Raw genomic sequence first — 16,224 nt, 5'->3', positions numbered from 1 at the left:
TAAGCTGCGGAACTTTTCGATTAGGCAAATATTATGCTGACAGCTTGAGATTTTATATTAAAAATTTTTTATTCGTTTTTATCACATATCGAGCAATGCTCCTACTTATTTTTGCACGTACTTTCATTGTGTGGAAGCATTTGTAATTCTGTGTAATCAATACGACGTAAACTTTGCAGAAAAATTTCAATGTTCTGTCGATTTCTGAAGTTTTCAGCTTCAGTATCCTCTTAACAGTTCGTACATCCCGTGCGAGGTAATATAGATTCTACTTCGACGGATACTTTCATTCATTGTGTCGCGGAATCTTAATTGTCGCAGTAACTTCATTGTTCATTGTATCTTCTCATCGTTTCTCTGGGAGAATGTCTTGACGTGATCGACAAATTTTCTCGGAGATCCAAAACGGACACGCGACACGTGCAACGTGAATTTCTCAACACGGAGAACGCGAGAGTTGACTCGCGAGAATTAACGCTCGCTAAGTGGCCCGCTAATCTCTTCCGTTATCGTGCTGCTCGCTAACACAATGACCCAACACGCTAATCCCGGACTAAAGATCCGTGAATTACTCGCTCTTTGGCGAGTCACTCGCAGACACGTGTGCCTAAAGATTTGTCATCCGAGAGGGAGACTTGCTTTCGGCAGTACGCGAGTGGAGTCTTTGATAAAGCTGTTTGTGTGCGATGAGTCTCGCTGGCAGACACGTGTACCATGGCTTTCTACGGCATTGTAAAATTCGGGCTGGATTTCACACAAAGATCTTAACTATCGGGGGATTTCCCGAATTGCCTTAGATGCACTGAAAAAAAAATACTCGAAAATTTATTTGAACAATGTAAAATTTAATCATAGAACCTTTATTATCTTATTGTCTTTACTGTAGAGTAAGTATAAGTTATTATACTATAAGTTGTACGTATAAGTTATTATCTTTATTATACGGTAAAAAAGGTATGGTGCACGTATCCAAAAATATTTAATTGTGAGCAGTATTGTAGTATTACCCATAATTATTTTAGTGTGATAGTAACTGAAAAAGAAAGTATAGTAATTGAGAAAGTAACCGAGAAAGAAATATCTGAAAGTTTATATATTTGATGGATATAAAGTTTGATCATAGATATATTAATAGAAACCTTATTTCGCAGAAATAAGCTTTACTTCACGGAAAAAGAAACTTGATGTCCTACATATAAATTTCCAAGTATTTTTTTCAGTGAAATGTATATGTGATGTGACTCAGTTATCTTGACACATCAACTATATCAGTGTAGTTGCACGTAATTTGATTGTGACAACCAGAAATCAGGTTGTGGCATTTACCATGGATACATTCTGATTGAAACAACTACAGGTACACAAAATACTTGAAAATTTATTTGCAGAATACAAAATTTATATATAGAAATAAACTTTATCCCGCAAAAATAAACGTTATATCCCACAAATAAATTCTCCAGTATTTTATTTACAGTATATATCGTCACTGCTGCAACGCTAGTAATTCAGCACTTACTTTGTGGTTGCAACAACCACATAATTAATTGTTCCGTAGATTTTTACCATCGAATCTGATTAGCACATGGAAAAAAGATTTGGTTAATTCAACCAAACCTTTTTTTCCGTGCATAATTAAATTTATGCGTAAGCCAGTCATGCTGTTTTTTCCGTGTATTTTTATTATATTCGTCTCTTGAAGTTCCTCAAGGTGTTGCAATTTTTGCGCAATTAAAACATGCGCATATTCGACACCATAGAGCTAGGATTTCCCGCAGAATCGGGAACTCGAAGGAGTCTCTAGTCGTCTCGCGAATCTTCGACTCGCACTTGTTTCCTCAAGTTTGCAAGTTTCTGGTACGATGGAGACTCATAGTCTGGTACACAGAGCTTTGGACCTAAAACTCCGTGATTTAGCGTGAATCTTCGATCTATCAATCCCTTATAGATTTACAGCGTTTACCAACGCTGCAGAATCCTCGTTCTTCTGGATTTACAGATTACCACTACGGATTCTTGAACCTCGAGGCTGCGCGGGCTCAGCCTCGCGTTGCTTCACACGTATCTCGAAGTGATTTTTCGTGAAGTCACTTGAAAATACTGTGAAAACACTTGAAAATGTCGTGAAGACACGACATCGCGTAGCTTTGACATCAATAGGGAGTCGCCATCGTTGCCCTTCGATAGATCATCTTCGATCCATCGCGCCCGACTCCACGAAGGCTACGCTCTACTCCGAATTCCGAGAACGCTCTTACCGGGTCGTTAATTTCTCATTAGACAAATCTAGGCGGGCGGGTGTAAGGTCGCTGTGCCAGTCGCGTGAGTGTCCGCAGTTTCTCCCTCCGTGCGTTTCGGGTGTGTGAGACGCGCGTGGCAGGCAATTATTACATGCACGACATGCGTCCTGCATCGCACGCGTGTGATACGTACTACAATCCCTGATGTGGTAGGGAAAACGTCGGCAATCGATTGTGACTGACGTTATATCGCCATGGTGACACGCGAAAACAAATACATGTATGATCGCGTAGACGCGTTGACCCGCAGCGTCGAGCCCCCGCGGGTTCAGTGTGTCACGTGTACGCCAGAAAAGGATCCACACAGAAAGAAAGGAGGAAACGGGACAAGAGAACGAGAAAAGAAAGAGAGCGGCAGTCTTCGACCCGCACGAAGAAAGTGGCAAAAGTGCCGGGGCTGTTACCACGCAAGTTCGCTGATCGAAAAACTCGAGGTTACACGCGGACATGCTTCTGGCGCGAGTCCAGATGAAATTAGCTATCCAGATAGCTGCCGGACTATCGGAGATCATCCCAGCCCCATTTCGCGCGAATTGTCTCCACGAACGGACGTGCATCGACTCGGAGCCGTGTTAATAGTCGTTACTTGAAACTTGCTTCAGATGAGACACTCAGGCCCGTATTAATAATCGTTACTCGAGACTTATCTTACGTGAGATACTCAGAGTTGGGGATGACAGTTCTTTATTTGAATTATATAATACATATATATATGTATATGTAACGTTATATTTGCGATTGCCAATTAGTTGAAAAATTCACATCTCTAAATCAAAATTCTGAGACCTGTATTAATAGTTCTCATTTGAAATTTGTCTTATGTGAGATAGTAAGATCTGAATTTCAAGTTATATCAGAGTTTTTCATTTCATGAATCATATGATATTCGTGGTTATATTTGTAATAGTAATTCGACTAAAAATTCACATCTAACTCTAAATTTAAATCTGAGTATCTCACGTAAGACAAGTTTCAAATAACGACTATTAATACGATTATTAATACAGACCTGAGTGTATCACCTAAGGCAAGTTTCAAGTAACGACTATTAATACGAACCTTAGAACCATATTAAGTTGTCACTCGTCTCATGTGAAATATTCAGATTTTTACTCAGAGTTAGATCCAAAATTTTCAATTGAATTATATATTATATGATATTATATCTGTAATCGTGATTCAAATGGAAAGTTTTTATCTGACTCTGAAATCTGAGCATCTCACTTGAGAGAAATTTCAAATAAGAGCTATTAATATAGATTCTAGATTTGAATTTAGATCCGCACATTAATAGTTATCACTTAAAACTCGTCTCTAGTAAGATACTCAGATTTAAATTCGGAGAATTATAGATAAAAATTTTTCAGTTAAATCGCGATTACAGATATAAACATCACACACATATATATATATATATATATATATATATATATATATATATATAATAATAATAATTCAATTGAAAAACTCTTAGATCTACCTCTAAGTAAGAATCTGAGTATCTTAGATAAGTTTCAGGCGACAATTATTAATACGGGCCTTCGAGTTAGTTGTGAATTTTTTCAATTAAATATCGCGATAACAAATGTAATATCGCGCATATTATATGACTCAAATAAGCAAGCTTTTGCAAGTTTCTGTTGTTTTCTATAATAAATTTTTAGGATCATTACTTAATTTCTATTAATATATTATGTTACATAATTCAAATAAAAAGCTCAAACCTAACTCTAAATTCAAATTTGAGTATTTCACTCGGAATAAGTTTCAAGTAACGACTATTATAGACTAATAAAGACCACAGATCTCTCTCTAAATCGAATTTGAATAGTGTCCCTTGAACACCCGCAGTATTTTCACCCACTCGAAAGGCCACTCGCGAATATCGGGACAAACGTCTCGCCCCTTTCGCGACTTATCCGCGAATAGCCCTTTATCGACAAATGTATGCCGATGTTTCGTGTCACGCGCCGCTCGAACACATCGTGTCGGCACGAGCCTCCCGCCTCATCTACCTCGCGCTACCTTGACCTACACTGCGCGGTTCAGTGTGTCACGTGCACGAAATGGATCGAAACCGAGTTCAGTATTCTCCGCGGCCTGAGCTCCCTCCGGCGAGGCTCGCATTCCTCAGCTTCTCCCACGAAGAATCTCGCAAGTCACCAGAAAATTTGTTTCTGTATTTTCCCACTCGAGATCGACGAGTGTCTCGTGATGATCGCGATCGATACTTCGCAAATAATTAGTTTTTTTACAACCTCACTTTGTATCCTTTTTCAGCAGCGCGCGCACGCACACACACACACACGCGCGCGCGCGCGCGATAATAATTGCAAGCGTGGTCGTTGCACGTGATCGATCATTCAATGCGTTAATATCTTTATGCGAGACGCACGACGATTCGCATGTGAGGCACGACATGTGCGCGATCGCCCAATTACGACGAATTAAATGTCATTTATCGATCCCACTACCATACGGATAATGAAGTTTGATGCGTCCGTTAATTATACCGCGACCTGCTGTATTAACTGATTAATCAACGTGTATTAAGTACTGCTATTGTATACGGTAATAACTTCAACTTTGACTTTTCATAATCACATGGCAAATAAACATCGCGAACGACTTCACGTGCTATTTTGTTATGCGTCCTAATTGTTTCACATATTACGCCAACTCGGGCATCGTTGATAAATATGTCACGCGGTATTACTCGAGCGCATTCGAACGGAACAACAAAGGCTTGCGCCTTGAAACCCAGCACGAAAAACCCAGTCTAGCTTGCTCGTTTACGAACAAATTTACGTCATCATTAATGATCCATTATCTCGCGATGTATTATTTTGCATGGCGTTTGCAAACTACGTGCCGTGTTATTTTCCATAATGCACGGGAAAACATCATTCATCGGCCAACGTATTTCCCGCTAAGGCCAGATAGATTCCAAACCAATCAATTAGAACGTAACAGGCACGACCGAGCCTGTCACGAGAAAACCAAGCGAACGCACGTGTTTGTGTGTATATATGTGTGTATGAGTGCAGATACATCGCGTAGAACAAAAAAGTAGAAATAAAAAGGATATATGCCGTCACAGGCGGCATTAGACAAAGAGGACAGATATTGTGTTGCACGCGCGCATCTAGAACATTAGTGATGCAAATGTGTACAACATCGAATGGAACACGGTGGCCATCCACGGTCGCTCGGTAAATTAAAAATTGCTCGGAACTCGCAGTAAACAATGTGCGCGGGCGCGTTGTTTTTCCGCGGTATGACGACCGTTGCATCAATAATACACGGAAAAAACAATTTTGTTGGTGCAATCGAATTTTCGGTTGAAAAGAAGGGATCAGACGAAAACTCGGCTATAGGAACAAAAAAATTCCTTTATGAAACTTCTGTATAGTCAATTGTTCTCAGTTACCTCAACCGAGTTCTAATATCGTTGAATGTTCAGACGAATGTTTTCTGTTGCGACAACAGAAATATTAGTTTTCATAACAGAGATATCGTTTCTGATTACCTAATTTTCAGTTGGTTCCTACTTGGTTGCACTAACTGAAATTTTTTTTACGTGTAGAAATATTTATAAGAAAAATATGAAAAACAAGCTGCTCGGATCTTTTGTGTCTTTAGACAAACTCGTATTTGAAGAGTCGCGTTAATAAGTTTTTTTTTTAAACGCACAATGTAATGATGTAATTGTATACTCAGAGAAAAAACAAGCAGTGAGAAGAAAATACTTGAAAACTTATTTGTAAAATATATAAGTATATATATACAGTATTATATATAAGTATATATATACAGGGTGTTTCCAAAAAACCATTCAACATTTATATGGTAGATAGTACAGATCATACTGACAAGGAATCCTACATATGTGCTTAGCTCCGATTTGGATGAGCTTAAAATATATTGTAATTCAGATCAAAAGAAGAGACACGTATTTTTTTATACGCGCCCAGGATTTTTAGGGGACACCCCTAAGAAAAAAATCGGTTTTTTTCTTTAGGAGCATGTTTCGTCAAAAGTATAAGAGATAGAAAAAAATTTTCTAGACAAAATTAAATGGTTTTAGGAGTACTTTGCAATGACAAAATCAGATTTTTGAAAGTGCTAAAGTGGTGGAGATATGTTGACAATCATAACATTTTTCAAGTATTTAAATTTGTCATTGCAAAGTACTCCTAGTAATAGAAGTACTCCAAAGTAATAGAAAATTTTGTTGATAGAAAATTTTTTTTCTATCTCTTACTTTTGACGAAACATGCTCCTAAAAAACCGATTTTTTTTAAAGAGGTGTTTTGCTCCCTAAAAGTCCGCCTGGGCACGTATAAAAAATACATGTTTTTTTCTTTTAGTCTGAATTATAATATATTTCAAGCTCGTCCAAATCAGAGCTAAACATCTATGTAGGGTTCCTCGTGAGTAAAAAAACCTAGTGAACATAGGCCGAAAACTCAACCGTTTCTGAGATATAAACATTTTTATATATTAGCATCATGAATGACTTACTGGCTTTACAGAAGGTGTTCCACATGTCCTCCTTCCATTTCCATACATGCTTGGCATCTTTTTTTTACAGAATCGCGAACTCTCTCGAAAATTCCAAGTCTCTCGAATTATTTCACAAACACGCTGGATTCGATCACGTAATTCTTCTATGTCATTTATTGGCGAAGAATACACTATGCTTTTCAAATATTCCCATAAAAAAAGTCCAAGCATAGCGTATTCTTCGCCAATAAGTGACATAAAAGAATTACGTGACCGAATCCAGTGTGCTTATAAAATAATTCGACAGAGACCTGGAATTTTCGAGAGAGTTCGCGACTCTGTAAAAAGAAGATGCCAAACATGTATGGAAATGGAAGGAAAACATGTAAAACACCTTCTGTAAAGCCAGTAAGTCATTCATGATGCTAACATACAAAAATGTTTATATTTCAGAAACGATTGAGCTTTCGACCTATTCACTAAGGTTTTTTTACTCAGTATGATGCACGCAAAAAAAGAACTAGCTTCCAGAGCTAAAAAATAGCTGTGGCAGATAAGATGTGTCACTGAAATAGGGACAGCTATTTGAATGTCGATACTAAATAAATAAATGTCGATACAAAGCTAAATTTATTCGCTGTTAAACTTAGCCGCTACAGCGAGAAATATTAGTCGCTAGAAATAAATGGCTGTAACAAATAATTGTAGCTGTACGGCAAACTTCTTTAATATATGCGATAAGAAATTTAGAAATAACTGCCATTTTCTTAGCTATTTAAAATAATGTGCATTTTTAATGTCACCTAATATATTTGTATTTCATAGCCAATGCTTTTTAGCTGTCATAGCCAATTTTTAACAGTGACAGCTAAACGATTAGTCTTTTGACTAAGTTTGAATCAGCTACCGCAGTTTAGCTGATATTACTAAATCATTTTTTTGCATGTGTGTACTATATACCATATAAATGATGAATGGTTTTTTGGAAACACCTTGTGTGTGTGTGTGCGCGCGCGCGCGCGCGCGTGTGTGTGTGTGTGTGTGTGTGTGTATATGACAGATCAATTTTCAAGTATTTTTTTTCAGTTCTCGTTAGTTGTCGTAACCATTCAGTTTTAATTGCAGTAACTAGAAAATAGGTTATCAAACTACACGCATTAATTCAACATAAAAAAAATTGTACAGTTATCACCTATAATTGTACAGTTATCACCTATAATTGCCACTACCATGTTTTTCTTCTGAGTGTAAGGTGAAAATGGACATGTATCCAGACATTTTTATTATTTTGTTCTTTAAATATGAATATTTAAACTTTTAACATAAAATATTATCTGTCATATATTTAATACACATATATATTGTGTTAAAAGTTTAAATATTTAAAGACCAAAGCAATGAGAATGTGTCCAGAATTAGCCTTACAGTTACAAGCGACGGCACATTCTTAGGTGCGATTACGACCGAAGGGCGAAAAGAGATACAAAAAAAGAAGAAAAAGGAGGAAAGAAAAATAATTATAATTATCGCGTCCGAGACACTCGCGGCGCGAACACGCGAGCGGCCGAACCCGGCGACGGCTGTATCCGGTGCATAAAGCTTTTACGAGATTCGACATTTTTCTATTCTCGCGATGTGGGTCAGTGTCGGTGGCAGGTAGTTCATTTACTTACGACACGTTACAAAAGATCGACCTGGCATATCGCGCACGGAATGATAAGACATATTATCATGGAAATTAACATTGCGGTCTCAAACTTGGCAATTTCGCGAAAAAAACATCCACACGCGCGCATGCATATATTCACGTAAAACTGCAATTTTTTATTTGACCTTGCATCGTCACATTCCACATGAAATTAGTCCGTCGATTCGAACCAACTGACGCGTTTGCCTTTGAGAAAATTTAGATAAATTACGGAATAAACCAAGCGAGAACGAGGCGGCGAATTTTTTCACGAGAATTTCGTCGAGCAAGAAGATCGACCAAGACGGCGTCTTGTTACAGTCTTACGTCTTTTGTGCGTACGAACAAAGAGACTAGGGGTGGTAAAAATTCTGCACTCGTAGAAACGACGACTTGGAAGCGGCAGAACGTATGTTACGCGAAACACACGAAGTGCGGTGCATGGCAGCACATCGAAAAAATTATAACAACAATGCCATTATGAACAAGAAGCGTATTGTGATATAACGCGTCTGCTGGAGCCACAAATGAGGAGGCACGTTAGTTGACAAATTGCTGATATATTCTCGAATCGCATGAAGAGTCGCTCTTGAGTTTCGTCAGTCTGGAAGAAGAGCGACGGCAAGAGCAGAGGGGAATGGCAAGTTTCTCACGAGCGGAATCAATTCTGGGAAATATCCCAACGCCGGACACGCAGCTGCGGAAAGATCTTGCTCTTGCGGTAACGAGTGATAAATTGCGATGCAATTAAAAAAAAATAAATAAAAGAACGGTGCAATTAAGAAAGCATATGTTTACATTACATGATTCAACACGATATTTCGTAATGGCATCGTACCCAAGGCCAGGTAATCATTTTCGCGGCGATAACTTATTGTTGTCGGTAGCAGCAGATATACGAATGCATCGAGCATAATTAAATACAGCCGCGGCTCGAACGCCTTGACATTGACTACGTGAACGGCGGGAGTTACCCATTTACGGTAATGCACCTTGTCAAATTGCGAGTTTACGCGGTAATCGCCATAATGGAGAATGCATTTCCATAAACGTCGTAAACAAGACGATTGAGTTCCTCGTTGAGCGCTCGTTAAAGTTAATTCTGCGCTGCTCAAATTTAGGCACACAATTAAACTTATTAGGAAATAAAAATTAAATACGCTCACTCCTCGCTCCCCTCAACAAATACAATTTTACACTGAGAAAAAGTATTTAAACGTTTATTTATTTTTATATATAAAATTTATTTCTGCGAAATAAACTTTATATATAAACTTTATATCCTCTTTCTCTAAATAAATTTTTAAGTATTCTTTTCTCAGTATATGGCTGACAACTATACGAGTACGTGGAATTAATGAATATAATTTTACAGACTTTTTTTTGTAGTTATTATAAATAAAGCTCTATGGAACTACATTTAAAAAAATACTTTTTTTTTAATTTATTTGTGGGATATAAAGTTTACTCATAGAAATTAATTTTTTTCACAGAAATCAATTTCGTTTTGCAAAAATAAATTTTATATTCTACAAATAAATGTTCAAATATTTTTCTTCCTCAATGTTACTATATACAATAAAAAATTACTTGACAATTTATTTGTGAGATATAAATTTATTTCTATAAAGTTTACTTCTATGAAATAAATTTCATATCTTACAAATAAATTTTCAAGTATTTTGTTCTTAGTGTATCTTCAGCGAAATTTGTTTTACACTAAGAAAAAATACTTGAAAGTTTATTTTTTAGATATAAAATTTATTCATAGAAAATTGAATTTTATTTCACAAAAAGAAACTCCACAAATAAATTTTTAAGTATTTTTTCTCAGTGTATAATCTCAAGAAACTTTTCTAAACCAAAAATAAAATATTCTACAATATTACAAAAGTTAGAAGAACTTTGTCTTTCATCTACAGCGCAAATCTTGTTTTTAATAGGAATTTTTTTCTAATAAGAAAGTATTCTGCTTCAAATAAATATATTTCTCTTGTACAATTCAAATAGATATATTGCAAAAAGAAAATGTTAGAGAATATATTTCCGATTAATAGTCTATTTCATTAGAAAGAAATATTCTTTCGATAAAAGTTTTTGCTTTGAAATATTAGATTACAGAAAATAGCATCTTACAACTAGAGATCTTCCTTTTAAGTGTTGAATATTTTCTTTTTGGTGTTAGAAAAATATATTTATGGGAATGCTCTATGATTCTCTTTCGCGATTAAACTTAATAATTATTTAATGTGCGATAGATTGAGACGTAAATAATAAAACGTCTTCGGAACTGTGTTATTCGTCGAACCATAAAATGGTCGATGATGAATCACTTGAAATAAACGATAAATAACTGGAATTGTAAGAAAATAAGTGCAATTTGCAACACAGTATATAATTATGTAAAGAGTTCCGAAGGCGAATGCGTTGATACTCATGCGCCCGCAATTTGTTGGAAAATATGTTTTAATTATCTTTATACTCTATTGCGACATAACATTTTCTAACGCGTCATTGCCACCTTCAATCAATCCATAATAATTGTTATTTATTGATAAATGTTTCCTATATACAAAATTTAGTTATAATGAACGAGCTAACGCGCGTTTTGATTCAAGGAGAAACCGAATTTCTGACTAAATTAGGACTAAATTTATGTCACAAAAACCAGAAATTCGGTGTCCAAGTGAAATACGTTGGTTCGTTAAAACTAAACTTCACATTAATACAACCAAACTACTTTCTCCGTGTAATGTTACATTTCTAGCCTAATCAGTCCCAGTTTTTCTTTAAGGGCCTTGATCCATAACGTATATTGCGAGAGGATAATTGCATGGTAGATCACGTACCGCAAACTGAATAACATTCCGCAGCATATTGCAATAGACATTAATCCGTATCTCTCGCAGCAAATAACACAAAATTCTGTTCAGAAGTGCAGTGAAAATAAGGTACGAATATAAAGTGACGAAAAAACGGCAACAATTGCTCTCAATCTTTTTTACTTCAATATATAAAGCTTTAATTTCCGTCGAGAATTGTCGTTAATTCACCTTTAAAAAATCTTTCAGTTTTAAGATAATTTCAACTACACTTTTCGCGTTATTAAGTTGTTTTAAAACAAAATCATATCTTAAATAGAATTAATCCTCGATATAGCGTATCTCGTAGTATTAATTAATTAAATTAAAAAATTAATTTATTCTTTTAAGAGAAAATAATCTGTCTAACAAAAAAACATAACTACAGCAAGAACTTTTCTCCTAGATGTTAGAAGGACTGGTAAAATAAAAAATATATATGTGTAGCAGGACCCTTTTTCAATAATGCGTTATGAACAAAGTTTTAATTGTTATTTGACTTTTGTGTAAGAGGGACATCTTTATGTGTATAGCATATGTAAAACATTTCAAAGTCATGTTTCTTTCAATATGTTCAAAAGTCTTACAAAATGCGGCTGCTAAGTACATAAGAGAACGTTGAAAATAATTAGATAAATAGACGAAGAAATCTGGAAATAAAAACTCTTGATAATACACCGAAACGTGGTGCGAAATGAGAAACAAAAAAACTATGGACAAAGGAAACCAACAGGCCATAGAGATAATTACAAAAAAATTGTCGACTATCATTATGTGAAGGACAAACGAAATAGAAGAAAAAAAATATAAGTATATCCGGTGACATAACATTTTCAATGCTATCTATATACTCATGGTTTAAAATGGCGCAGCACAATAAAAAAAACCTCTAATGTTCTCTAATGAGAAACACACAGAGGAAAAACATGCTTAAGCCTATCTACAACGTAATTTAAGCTTAACGTAAGCTTAAAGACAATGTAATTTTTTTTAGATATGTCTCATGGAAAGATCAGGCAATTATCAGCAAGGACCGTGATTGCATAACTTCCTAAAATAAAAACGTTTTAATACTAGTGTAATATATGGAATATATGTATTTTTGCTTATTTTACTACAACAAAGAGTTTAAAAATTGCGCCGATCATTATTGTTAAATAAATTGTAAGTAAATTTTTTTGTTTATTTTTTGTTTATTTTTGTTTATTTTTGTTTTTTGTTTGTTGATTTCTAAGAAATAAAAATTGTGGAATATTAATCTTTACGAATAATTAAGGTAAATGTACCAATGCCCGGACATGTACCTAATTCCGGACATTCTTATTATTTTGAATATTTCTGTAAATATTTCATCTTTCAACGTACACTAAATATAAATATTAAATGTATGTATACCAATATGTATATATTGTACGTTAAAAGTTGAAATATTCATATTCAAATATAAAAATAATAACAATGTCCGGAGATGAGTACATGTCCGGGCACGTTTACCTTATAACTGTTCAAACAAAAATTTTGAAAACTAAAATCGAGTCTAATGGTACGTGAAGAATAAGATAAAAGGACTAAAAGGATAAAAATCGTGAAATATCAATATTTACAGATAATTAGAACTGCTAAAATAAAAATTTTAAAAATTTTAAAAATTAAAATTAAGTCTAATGATATATCGCGAATAACAGAACTGAAAGATAAAAATCGTGAAATATCAATTTTTATAGGTAATTAAAACTGCTCGAACAAGAAATTCAAAAATTAAAATCGAGTCTAACAAATGCTGACGATGCACCGCGAATAAAATATGAGAGACTTCAAGAATAAAAATACTGAAATATCAATCTTTACAAATAATTAGAACTGCTCAAATAAAAATTTTAAAAATTAAAATTGAATCTAATGATATACCGCGAATAAGATGAGAGAACTGAAGAATAAAAATCGTGAGATATCAATCTTTACAGATATAATTAGATTTGCGCAAACAAAAACCTTAAAAACTAAAATCGAATCTAATGATTCCTGATGGCACGTCGAGGGTTAAACAAGATCAATCGAAACTTGTTCGCGCAATTGTTTAAATTTTCAGATAGGTTTCACGAAACAGTGGAACCACCGGTTGCATTATATGAACAGACTCACTTTCAATTGGTCCAACGGAGACGAGGGTCGCTTGCTAGGACGTCTTTCCTGAGATATCCTAGGACGTGCACTGGCCAGCTACTGCCTGATAACGCGGCTCGCGATACTGTCGCGGCGGCTAGCCCGCGATACTTATGTAGGGGAGCGTTTCAGCGCAAGCGTCGCTCACCCCGCGCTGGTCGGCGGTTTCCACCTCTCCGTGATGGGCATGATTATCCAGCATGATCATACGTCCATCGTAGATCGTTACATGTCGGAAATTCTCTTAGTAGGCACGCGGTGCTCGTGAATCATGCAAATTGAACGGGAGGATCGCGATCCTCGCGCAATTGGTCTCCTGCAAAATCAAAACATACGCGAAATTAGAGACATAGATATTACATCGATTTACGATACAAGGATCCGGATACTCACAAAGGTTCCTGTTGAGATATCAGCATTAGGATGCACTCATTTTTTTCGTTTACTTTCAGAATTGCTTCGTTAGGCTGTGTATTATAGATGTTTCCTTCAAACGCCATCGTGTTGTCCTCAGGGCTTTTAGAAGAGCAGCTATGCCTGCCAAATAAAAGTTAAAAATAATTTTTTACCTCCCTTGTATTGTGCCGTATATCATTGTGATTTATATTAATAATTTTGGATGGGTTTGATGGAGGTATTAATTTTCTTTTATTGACTGAGACCCGTGTGATATATATTTAATGTGAATCACATACGAGATTTCGCTGTCAATGCAACCGCAATAAACGTGACCGTCACCACAAAATATAGTTTTTATTCTTCAAGGAGAATTGGTTTTTCATATTGATGTTTTTCGTTCGTTATTCAGCACATGTTAAAGGAAAATTCCGCATAAAAAACCAAGTATTTTAAGCATGTGACGAGGAAACTATATTTACGAACATTTCTTTTGTTTCTAGTTCAAAGATACGTATCATGATGTATGTTTCATATGCCCAGAGGAGAAACTATAACACGGACGATATCATATGCTGAAAAACGATTGTATTCTTCTGTTAAGAAAAGTTCTCATTATATAAAAAAAATTCCCCTCTAAAATAAACACCAAGAGTACTTTCTTACATTAAGAGTAGAATCATGTAAAAAATTAGCACTATATATCCTAAATATATTAGACGTTAAGGATTAAATTATAACATACTCTAAATATTCTAAATATTAGTAGATATTTTAAATTTATGAGATACACCAAACAAGTTTTATTCTTTATACAAGAAGACAATATACTTTTCCGTCACTCGTAACAGATATTCTTATAGAATAAATATATTTCTCTCTTTTCGTAGGTTTTATAGAATATTCTCTAAAAGATGAAGAAAATATTTTTTCCCTGATATCCGACTTTTACGACAACTGTCGCTCATTTCTTGCTAATTTTTTACGACTATTAATGAGAGTCATACGATTTTCACGCGCTCGCGCAGAATTGGTCTTATATAACTATTTATATAAGTATATAATGGATCAAAAAAATGATGAAGTAGCTAAAAAAGATCTTATCAAATTAGCGAAAGTATTTATGAGTAAATTTCTGAAAGATATAAATATAAAGTATGATGTTAATCTTTTTCAAGTAAATATTATTATGATATCCAATGCTACTGATTGAAACTTTTTCAATTGTCGCAAATGTGTATCAAAATTTTTCTCGCAATGCAGTATGTTAGTTATCTCTAGTACATAACATCATAAAATTTAGAATATCTAGAATATTTAGAGTATGTAATATTAATCCTTTATATCTAATATTTACTTACTAATATTTACTATATATACTTTTAATGTAAGAAAATCCACTTGGTGCCTATTTTAGAGGAGAATATTCTTGATGTAAGTGCAATTTTCTTAAAGGAGAGTACAATCTTTTCAGTGTAAATGCAGGATGTTTCGCGATAATCGATATCACATTCGGAAAAAGACTTTCGTAATTATCCGAATGCGAGCACGGAAATTACAAAGCTTTTTAATGTACGTCAACAACTATATATAATTTTCTAGAATATTTGACAGTCAAAATCTCTGTAAATAAATAGAACATATTCAAGTACAAGATATATTTCGAATAACATCATTGTTGACATAAAAAAAAAGTCTGTAAAAGAGGAAGAATTCATGATTTCATTTGACGTTAATTAAAGTTGCTTAAATTTAAAGTAACAATCTATAAAACAATGAACATAAGTTGAGCAAGACAAGTAAATACACTGGGAAAAAATACTTGAAAATTTATTTATTATTACATCAGGATACAAATTTTTCTCTCTGCGGATATATAAACTTTATATCTCACAAATATATAAATTTTCAAATATTTTGCTTTCAATGTGTATAAAGTATGCAATGAAGTTATGTTGTTCATTAACATATTTGTCATATGTTAAATTAACATAGAAATTAGAGAGAAATTGGAGTGAATAAATTGGAAGATGTGAAATATATGTTAAATTTAACACAAAATTGTATGCAATATATCAATGATAAAAAATATACATAGAAGAAAGGGATATTTTTGTTTGAAAAGTATTTTTATCTTTGACATGTTAATATTCAAATGAGATTATATAGTATTAAACGAAAATAAGAGAGAGAGAGAGGGAAAGAGAAAGAGAGTTACTTGCACCAATACATCATATATTCAATTTAACAAATAATTGTTTAAATTTAGATAATAAAATTCTTTTAATAAAATTATTGTTTATATTTGAAA

The 16,224-nt window shown here is 34.4% G+C and overlaps 1 protein-coding gene across 1 annotated transcript in view; it reads right to left on the bottom strand.

The window, feature by feature from the left end:
- The window catches only part of LOC116845604 (glutamine synthetase 2 cytoplasmic), a 57,369-nt gene extending 43,749 nt beyond the window's left edge, over positions 1-13,620 (bottom strand). Inside the window, exon 1 of the mRNA XM_032818491.1 lies at positions 13,497-13,620. The gene's annotated coding sequence lies outside the window, so the exon portion shown is untranslated. The remainder of the gene's footprint in view (positions 1-13,496) is intronic.
- Between the last annotated feature and the right edge of the window lie 2,604 nt (positions 13,621-16,224).

The sequence above is a fragment of the Odontomachus brunneus genome, unplaced genomic scaffold (assembly GCF_010583005.1).
Source record: "Odontomachus brunneus isolate Ranch 3 - 2012 unplaced genomic scaffold, Obru_v1 Obru_scaffold_053, whole genome shotgun sequence".
In the NCBI taxonomy this organism is placed as follows: domain Eukaryota; kingdom Metazoa; phylum Arthropoda; class Insecta; order Hymenoptera; family Formicidae; genus Odontomachus; species Odontomachus brunneus.
This window is presented reverse-complemented; position numbering and strand designations above follow the sequence as displayed.